Source organism: Lasioglossum baleicum, unplaced genomic scaffold, assembly GCF_051020765.1.
Source record: "Lasioglossum baleicum unplaced genomic scaffold, iyLasBale1 scaffold0028, whole genome shotgun sequence".
In the NCBI taxonomy this organism is placed as follows: domain Eukaryota; kingdom Metazoa; phylum Arthropoda; class Insecta; order Hymenoptera; family Halictidae; genus Lasioglossum; species Lasioglossum baleicum.
In genome coordinates this window covers 1,067,501-1,077,500 of record NW_027469088.1, presented here as the reverse complement: position 1 = coordinate 1,077,500, position 10,000 = coordinate 1,067,501, and the positions used below count along the sequence as shown (strand labels likewise).

At 43.5% G+C, this 10,000-nt stretch overlaps 1 non-coding gene across 1 annotated transcript in view; it reads right to left on the bottom strand.

Moving 5' to 3' along the window:
- LOC143219470 (small subunit ribosomal RNA) overlaps positions 1 to 131 on the bottom strand; it is a 1,920-nt gene extending 1,789 nt beyond the window's left edge. The window contains exon 1 of the ribosomal RNA XR_013011353.1: positions 1 to 131. This exon is cut by the window's left edge and continues 1,789 nt beyond it. This is a non-coding gene — a ribosomal RNA (small subunit ribosomal RNA).
- Positions 132 to 10,000: the final 9,869 nt, after the last annotated feature.

Below are 10,000 nucleotides of genomic sequence, written 5' to 3'. Positions count from 1 at the left end.
GGGTACGATCTAAGAAACCATAACTGATTTAATGAGCCATTCGCGGTTTCACCTTAATGCGGCGTGTACTGAGACATGCATGGCTTAATCTTTGAGACAAGCATATGACTACTGGCAGGATCAACCAGGGAGCTTCGACAATTTTTGTCGATTTTTCAATATATAATAAATATGTGTGTCTTTTCGTCGCCAGCTCTTTCAGAGACAGGTCGACGACACTCTCTTATAGTTTTGTATAAAAATTCCTTTTTACTCGTTCGAATTCTCAGAGAACCTTTCGAACGAGTTTATATCATATTCCTCCCTCAATCTCTTCTCTCTTATAGTTTTGTATAAATTCATTTTTACTCGTTCGAATTCTCAGAGAACCTTTCGAACGAGTTTATATCATATTCCTCCCTCAATCTCTTCTCTCTTATAGTTTTGTATAAATTCATTTTTACTCGTTCGAATTCTCAGAGAACCTTTCGAACGAGTTTATATCATATTCCTCCCTCAATCTCTCTTCTCTCTTAAGTTTTGTATAAATTCATTTTTACTCGTTCGAATTCTCAGAGAACCTTTCGAACGAGTTTATATCATATTGCCACCTTCCTTCTTTTCCTTTCTTTCTTAACCTCGAACAAATTCATTTGCCAGATATTCCTGCGTTCTCGGTTTATATTTTTCTCATAACATCACAAATCATTACGTGTAGTGCATAAAATTCATGTTTAATATTTCCCTTTTGGGTTTCTCTCGAGAACAAATTCTTATATTTCCTTGCGTTCTCAGGTTGAGCTAACATCTGGTAGCACGAGTATCCCACGTAGCACGTAACCACGGGCGCTGGACAATCGACACAAGTGCCGAGGAAGCGCGGACAGGACGCATGCTGGGCTCTGGGTGTAACAATGCCCCTCCGAAAGCCAACCTCATTTTATTTACTTTTCGTTTCTCTGCAAACAAGAAGTTTGACTTCTTTCTAGTTTTAGTTTCTCTCAAACATCTTTCCATAACTATCTCAAACTTTTAGCTCGGATAGAAGAGTTGATGCTCAGTTAGTACGAGTATACACATCAGTGCATACAAGTCACCAACCTCCTCGATGGGAGGCTCGCCACATAAGGGCCATTCGGTCTTAGACACCGACCCGTGGCAATGCTGTGTAGAGAAAAGTTCTAAACGAAGTACGGAACGAAACAGTCGAGACCGAAGTCTCGAGGCGCCGTGAACTGCTTCTCGACCGAGATCGTAGAATAGCCCCAAGCGCGCGCTGAACCGCCCGACTCGCCGAACCGTCGAGTCTCTTAAGGATACCGAACGGCCGGCAAGGACGCCGGCGCCGCGCGGTGAATAGCACGCGCGCTTATGGGTGCAAACCGCCGCGGCAACAGCCCGTCCGGCGGGGCTGTTGGGACTTAGAAAAATTTTTGCATGAAAAATTTTTTTGTACAACACAATAAATATTTATATTTCCAGGATATTTAACACAAAATATTCAACTTTTCATATACTATCTCGGTACTTTGAACATTTTTCAAGTCCAACCGCCAAGAGTAAACTTATCTTTCTATCGTATCTAGACCATTATAAATATTAGATCATTGTATAATAAAGCATTCTAACAATAAATATCAAGTATCAAAGCTCTAGGATGAATATTTATCGAATAAACTCAGAATAATGTTCCGGGCGCATTGCGTGCAACTCCGACCGAAGTGAAATTTTTCTAAGTCCAACCGCCAAGAGTAAACTTTTTTCCTAGCGTTCCCAGACCATTATAAATATTAGATCATTGTATAATAACGCATTCTAACAATAAATATCAAGTATCAAAGCTCTAGGATGAATATTTATCGAATAAACTCAGAATAATGTTCCAGGCGCATTACGAGCAACTCCGACCGAAGCGAAATTTTTCTAAGTCCAACCGCCAAGAGTAAACTTTTTTCCTAGCGTTCCCAGACCATTATAAATATTAGATCATTGTATAATAACGCATTCTAACAATAAATATCAAGTATCAAAGCTTTAGGATGAATATTTATCGAATAAACTCAGAATAATGTTCCGGGCGCATTGCGAGCAACTCCGACCGAGCGAAATTTTTCTAAGTCCAACCGCCAAGAGTAAACTTTTTTCCTAGCGTTCCCAGACCATTATAAATATTAGATCATTGTATAATAACGCATTCTAACAATAAATATCAAGTATCAAAGCTTTAGGATGAATATTTATCGAATAAACTCAGAATAATGTTCCGGGCGCATTGCGAGCAACTCCGACCGAGCGAAATTTTTCTAAGTCCAACCGCCAAGAGTAAACTTTTTTCCTAGCGTTCCCAGACCATTATAAATATTAGATCATTGTATAATAACGCATTCTAACAATAAATATCAAGTATCAAAGCTTTAGGATGAATATTTATCGAATAAACTCAGAATAATGTTCCGGGCGCATTGCGAGCAACTCCGACCGAGCGAAATTTTTCTAAGTCCAACCGCCAAGAGTAAACTTTTTTCCTAGCGTTCCCAGACCATTATAAATATTAGATCATTGTATAATAACGCATTCTAACAATAAATATCAAGTATCAAAGCTCTAGGATGAATACTTATCGAATAAACTCAGAATAATGTTCCGGGCGCATTCCGAGCAACTCCGACCGAGCGAAATTTTTCTAAGTCCAACCGCCAAGAGTAAACTTTTTTCCTAGCGTTCCCAGACCATTATAAATATTAGATCATTGTATAATAACGCATTCTAACAATAAATATCAAGTATCAAAGCTCTAGGATGAATATTTATCGAATAAACACAGAATAATGTTCCGGGCGCATTGCGAGCAACTCCGACCGAGCGAAATTTTTCTAAGTCCAACCGCCAAGAGTAAACTTTTTTCCTAGCGTTCCCAGACCATTATAAATATTAGATCATTGTATAATAACGCATTCTAACAATAAATATCAAGTATCAAAGCTCTAGGATGAATATTTATCGAATAAACACAGAATAATGTTCCGGGCGCATTGCGAGCAACTCCGACCGAGCGAAATTTTTCTAAGTCCAACCGCCAAGAGTAAACTTTTTTCCTAGCGTTCCCAGACCATTATAAATATTAGATCATTGTATAATAACGCATTCTAACAATAAATATCAAGTATCAAAGCTCTAGGATGAATATTTATCGAATAAACTCAGAATAATGTTCCGGGCGCATTCCGAGCAACTCCGACCGAGCGAAATTTTTCTAAGTCCAACCGCCAAGAGTAAACTTTTTTCCTAGCGTTCCCAGACCATTATAAATATTAGATCATCGTGTGGTAAAGCATTTTGAAGACAAATATCAAGTATGAAAGCGCTCGGATGAGTATTTATCGAATAAACTGAGAATAATGTTCGGAGCGCATCGCTTGCTCGGCCGCTCGAACGAATCGTTCGCGCGCCGAGGCGCGTCGGATCGCCGTGCGAAGGAGCTCGAGCGAAATTTTTCTAAGTCCAACCGCCAAGAGTAAACTTTTCTCCCCGAGCTCCCGCACGACTTTAATCGTTATATCCACGCACGATACCGCTTGTCATCAATATTTCTCGAGTTTCAAAGCTCTCGAACGCGTATTGCTCCAGTTTTTGTGAAATATTGCTCCGACCGCCAAGAGTAAACTTATCTTTCCGGCTTACTCGGACAATTATAAATATTAGATCATCGTGTGGTAAAGCATTTCGAAGACAAATATCAAGTATGAAAGCGCTCGGATGAGTATTTATCGAATAAACTGAGAATAATGTTCGGAGCGCATCGCTTGCTCGGCCGCTCGAACGAATCGTTCGCGCGCCGAGGCGCGTCGGATCGCCGTGCGAAGGAGCTCGAGCGAAATTTTTCTAAGTCCAACCGCCAAGAGTAAACTTTTCTCCCCGAGCTCCCGCACGACTTTAATCGTTATATCCACGCACGATACCGCTTGTCATCAATATTTCTCGAGTTTCAAAGCTCTCGGACGCGTATTGCTTCAGTTTTTGAGAAATATTGCTCCGACCGCCAAGAGTAAACTTATCTTTCCGGCTTACTCGGACAATTATAAATATTAGATCATCGTGTGGTAAAGCATTTTGAAGACAAATATCAAGTATGAAAGCGCTCGGATGAGTATTTATCGAATAAACTGGGAATAATGTTCGGAGCGCATCGCTTGCTCGGCCGCTCGAACGAATCGTTCGCGCGCCGAGGCGCGTCGGATCGCCGTGCGAAGGAGCTCGAGCGAAATTTTTCTAAGTCCAACCGCCAAGAGTAAACTTTTCTCCCCGAGCTCCCGCACGACTTTAATCGTTATATCCACGCACGATACCGCTTGTCATCAATATTTCTCGAGTTTCAATGCTCTCGGACGCGTATTGCTCCAGTTTTTGTGAAATATTGCTCCGACCGCCAAGAGTAAACTTATCTTTCCGGCTTACTCGGACAATTATAAATATTAGATCATCGTGTGGTAAAGCATTTTGAAGACAAATATCAAGTATGAAAGCGCTCGGATGAGTATTTATCGAATAAACTGAGAATAATGTTCGGAGCGCATCGCTTGCTCGGCCGCTCGAACGAATCGTTCGCGCGCCGAGGCGCGTCGGATCGCCGTGCGAAGGAGCTCGAGCGAAATTTTTCTAAGTCCAACCGCCAAGAGTAAACTTTTCTCCCCGAGCTCCCGCACGACTTTAATCGTTATATCCACGCACGATACCGCTTGTCATCAATATTTCTCGAGTTTCAAAGCTCTCGAACGCGTATTGCTCCAGTTTTTGTGAAATATTGCTCCGACCGCCAAGAGTAAACTTATCTTTCCGGCTTACTCGGACAATTATAAATATTAGATCATCGTGTGGTAAAGCATTTTGAAGACAAATATCAAGTATGAAAGCGCTCGGATGAGTATTTATCGAATAAACTGAGAATAATGTTCGGAGCGCATCGCTTGCTCGGCCGCTCGAACGAATCGTTCGCGCGCCGAGGCGCGTCGGATCGCCCTGCGAAGGAGCTCGAGCGAAATTTTTCTAAGTCCAACCGCCAAGAGTAAACTTTTCTCCCCGAGCTCCCGCACGACTTTAATCGTTATATCCACGCACGATACCGCTTGTCATCAATATTTCTCGAGTTTCAAAGCTCTCGGACGCGTATTGCTCCAGTTTTTGTGAAATATTGCTCCGACCGCCAAGAGTAAACTTATCTTTCCGGCTTACTCGGACAATTATAAATATTAGATCATCGTGTGGTAAAGCATTTGGAAGACAAATATCAAGTATGAAAGCGCTCGGATGAGTATTTATCGAATAAACTGAGAATAATGTTCGGAGCGCATCGCTTGCTCGGCCGCTCGAACGAATCGTTCGCGCGCCGAGGCGCGTCGGATCGCCGTGCGAAGGAGCTCGAGCGAAATTTTTCTAAGTCCAACCGCCAAGAGTAAACTTTTCTCCCCGAGCTCCCGCACGACTTTAATCGTTATATCCACGCACGATACCGCTTGTCATCAATATTTCTCGAGTTTCAATGCTCTCGGACGCGTATTGCTCCAGTTTTTGTGAAATATTGCTCCGACCGCCAAGAGTAAACTTATCTTTCCGGCTTACTCGGACAATTATAAATATTAGATCATCGTGTGGTAAAGCATTTGGAAGACAAATATCAAGTATGAAAGCGCTCGGATGAGTATTTATCGAATAAACTGAGAATAATGTTCGGAGCGCATCGCTTGCTCGGCCGCTCGAACGAATCGTTCGCGCGCCGAGGCGCGTCGGATCGCCCTGCGAAGGAGCTCGAGCGAAATTTTTCTAAGTCCAACCGCCAAGAGTAAACTTTTCTCCCCGAGCTCCCGCACGACTTTAATCGTTATATCCACGCACGATACCGCTTGTCATCAATATTTCTCGAGTTTCAATGCTCTCGGACGCGTATTGCTCCAGTTTTTGTGAAATATTGCTCCGACCGCCAAGAGTAAACTTATCTTTCCGGCTTACTCGGACAATTATAAATATTAGATCATCGTGTGGTAAAGCATTTGGAAGACAAATATCAAGTATGAAAGCGCTCGGATGAGTATTTATCGAATAAACTGAGAATAATGTTCGGAGCGCATCGCTTGCTCGGCCGCTCGAACGAATCGTTCGCGCGCCGAGGCGCGTCGGATCGCCGTGCGAAGGAGCTCGAGCGAAATTTTTCTAAGTCCAACCGCCAAGAGTAAACTTTTCTCCCCGAGCTCTCGCACGAGTTTAATCGTTATATCCACGCACGATACCGCTTGTCATCAATATTTCTCGAGTTTCAATGCTCTCGGACGCGTATTGCTCCAGTTTTTGTGAAATATTGCTCCGACCGCCAAGAGTAAACTTATCTTTCCGGCTTACTCGGACAATTATAAATATTAGATCATCGTGTGGTAAAGCATTTGGAAGACAAATATCAAGTATGAAAGCGCTCGGATGAGTATTTATCGAATAAACTGAGAATAATGTTCGGAGCGCATCGCTTGCTCGGCCGCTCGAACGAATCGTTCGCGCGCCGAGGCGCGTCGGATCGCCCTGCGAAGGAGCTCGAGCGAAATTTTTCTAAGTCCAACCGCCAAGAGTAAACTTTTCTCCCCGAGCTCCCGCACGACTTTAATCGTTATATCCACGCACGATACCGCTTGTCATCAATATTTCTCGAGTTTCAATGCTCTCGGACGCGTATTGCTCCAGTTTTTGTGAAATATTGCTCCGACCGCCAAGAGTAAACTTATCTTTCCGGCTTACTCGGACAATTATAAATATTAGATCATCGTGTGGTAAAGCATTTCGAAGACAAATATCAAGTATGAAAGCGCTCGGGTGAGTATTTATCGAATAAACTGAGAATAATGTTCGGAGCGCATCGCTTGCTCGGCCGCTCGAACGAATCGTTCGCGCGCCGAGGCGCGTCGGATCGCCCTGCGAAGGAGCTCGAGCGAAATTTTTCTAAGTCCAACCGCCAAGAGTAAACTTTTCTCCCCGAGCTCCCGCACGACTTTAATCGTTATATCCACGCACGATACCGCTTGTCATCAATATTTCTCGAGTTTCAAAGCTCTCGGACGCGTATTGCTCCAGTTTTTGTGAAATATTGCTCCGACCGCCAAGAGTAAACTTATCTTTCCGGCTTACTCGGACAATTATAAATATTAGATCATCGTGTGGTAAAGCATTTGGAAGACAAATATCAAGTATGAAAGCGCTCGGATGAGTATTTATCGAATAAACTGAGAATAATGTTCGGAGCGCATCGCTTGCTCGGCCGCTCGAACGAATCGTTCGCGCGCCGAGGCGCGTCGGATCGCCCTGCGAAGGAGCTCGAGCGAAATTTTTCTAAGTCCAACCGCCAAGAGTAAACTTTTCTCCCCGAGCTCCCGCACGACTTTAATCGTTATATCCACGCACGATACCGCTTGTCATCAATATTTCTCGAGTTTCAATGCTCTCGGACGCGTATTGCTCCAGTTTTTGTGAAATATTGCTCCGACCGCCAAGAGTAAACTTATCTTTCCGGCTTACTCGGACAATTATAAATATTAGATCATCGTGTGGTAAAGCATTTGGAAGACAAATATCAAGTATGAAAGCGCTCGGATGAGTATTTATCGAATAAACTGAGAATAATGTTCGGAGCGCATCGCTTGCTCGGCCGCTCGAACGAATCGTTCGCGCGCCGAGGCGCGTCGGATCGCCCTGCGAAGGAGCTCGAGCGAAATTTTTCTAAGTCCAACCGCCAAGAGTAAACTTTTCTCCCCGAGCTCCCGCACGACTTTAATCGTTATATCCACGCACGATACCGCTTGTCATCAATATTTCTCGAGTTTCAATGCTCTCGGACGCGTATTGCTCCAGTTTTTGTGAAATATTGCTCCGACCGCCAAGAGTAAACTTATCTTTCCGGCTTACTCGGACAATTATAAATATTAGATCATCGTGTGGTAAAGCATTTGGAAGACAAATATCAAGTATGAAAGCGCTCGGATGAGTATTTATCGAATAAACTGAGAATAATGTTCGGAGCGCATCGCTTGCTCGGCCGCTCGAACGAATCGTTCGCGCGCCGAGGCGCGTCGGATCGCCCTGCGAAGGAGCTCGAGCGAAATTTTTCTAAGTCCAACCGCCAAGAGTAAACTTTTCTCCCCGAGCTCCCGCACGACTTTAATCGTTATATCCACGCACGATACCGCTTGTCATCAATATTTCTCGAGTTTCAATGCTCTCGGACGCGTATTGCTCCAGTTTTTGTGAAATATTGCTCCGACCGCCAAGAGTAAACTTATCTTTCCGGCTTACTCGGACAATTATAAATATTAGATCATCGTGTGGTAAAGCATTTCGAAGACAAATATCAAGTATGAAAGTGTTAGCATGAGTATTTATCGAGTTATTGAGAAATAATTTTCCGAGTTATATTTCGACGTGTACTAATCGTGTTCTATCGGTCGTGCGGGTAAACGGCGGGAGTCAGTTTTGGTCTGTACTGTTAGCTAGATCGTCCCCGGATATGTTTGCGATGCGCGTGTTTGGATTAACGAGTTTCCCTCTGTCCCTACCTTTTTTTTCGTTCAAACCATGTCTGTGGATTTGTGCGGATATTGAGATGCCGGTTTTGGGCCATTTAATTGTCAATAAAACAACATGTAATTGTTTGAAATAATACACTATGTTCATATTGTATTATTCGTATCTTATTAATAAAATAAAAAATTTATATTTTAATTTTTTACTTTTAAATCACATGTATTATTTTCAGGTGGCATTCGTATGGGATAATTGGTTATTTCAGCTACATTGTTCTAATAATATAAGGAATATGCTGCTAGAACTCCGGCAATACGCTGCTAGAAGATGAAGCAGTACGGCGCTACAACATGAAGGTATACGCCGCTGGAACTCTGGAAGTGGGCCGCTGTAACTGAAAGCAGTACGCTGCTGTAAATAAGGCAATACGCCGCTGTAAATAAGGCAATACGCCGCTGTAAATAGAGACAATACGCCGCTGTAAGTAGAAGCAACACGCCGCTGTAAATAAGGCAATACGCCGCTGTAAATAAGGCAATACGCCGCTGTAAATAGAGGCAATACGCCGCTGTGAATAAGGCAATACGCCGCTGTAAGTAGAAGCAACACGCCGCTGTGAATAAGGCAATACGCCGCTGTAAATAGAGGCAATACGCCGCTGTGAATAAGGCAATACGCCGCTGTAAGCAGAAGCAACACGCCGCTGTGAATAAGGCAATACGCCGCTGTAAATAGAGGCAATACGCCGCTGTGAATAAGGCAATACGCCGCTGTGAATAGAAGCAATACGCCGCTGTGAATAAGGCAATATGCCGCTGTAAGCAGAAGCAACACGCCGCTGTGAATAAGGCAATACGCCGCTGTAAATAGAGGCAATACGCCGCTGTGAATAAGGCAATACGCCGCTGTGAATAGAAGCAATACGCCGCTGTGAATAAGGCAATACGCCGCTGCAGACGAAAGCAATACGCCGCCGGAACTGAAAGCAATACGCCGCTACAGACGAAAGCAATACGCCGCTGGGATCGAAAGCAATACGCCGCTACAGTCGAAAGCAATACGCCGCTGGGATCGAAAGCAATACGCCGCTACAGACGAAAGCAATACGCCGCTACAGTCGAAAGCAATACGCCGCTGGGATCGAAAGCAATACGCCGCTACAAAATGAAAGCAATACGCCGCTGGAACTTTGAAATTCTTCGAGTATACAGACACACGCTTGGATAAGTACGTCCGCGGTGGTCTCGGTGGATCGTACGTCGTCGTGACGCGATATTCGTATACTTTCTCTACCAGGTTCGCGCGGCATTAACAATAAATAAATAAATAAATAAATAATAAATAATTATCGCGTGTTTTTATTAGAGAGTTATGTCTCGTTATATAGTTGCGTTTCTCAAGTGAAATTCAAACGATTCTAGATTGCATGTCTTTCTCTCTGTCTCTCTCGTTCGATCAAGCGTATGAT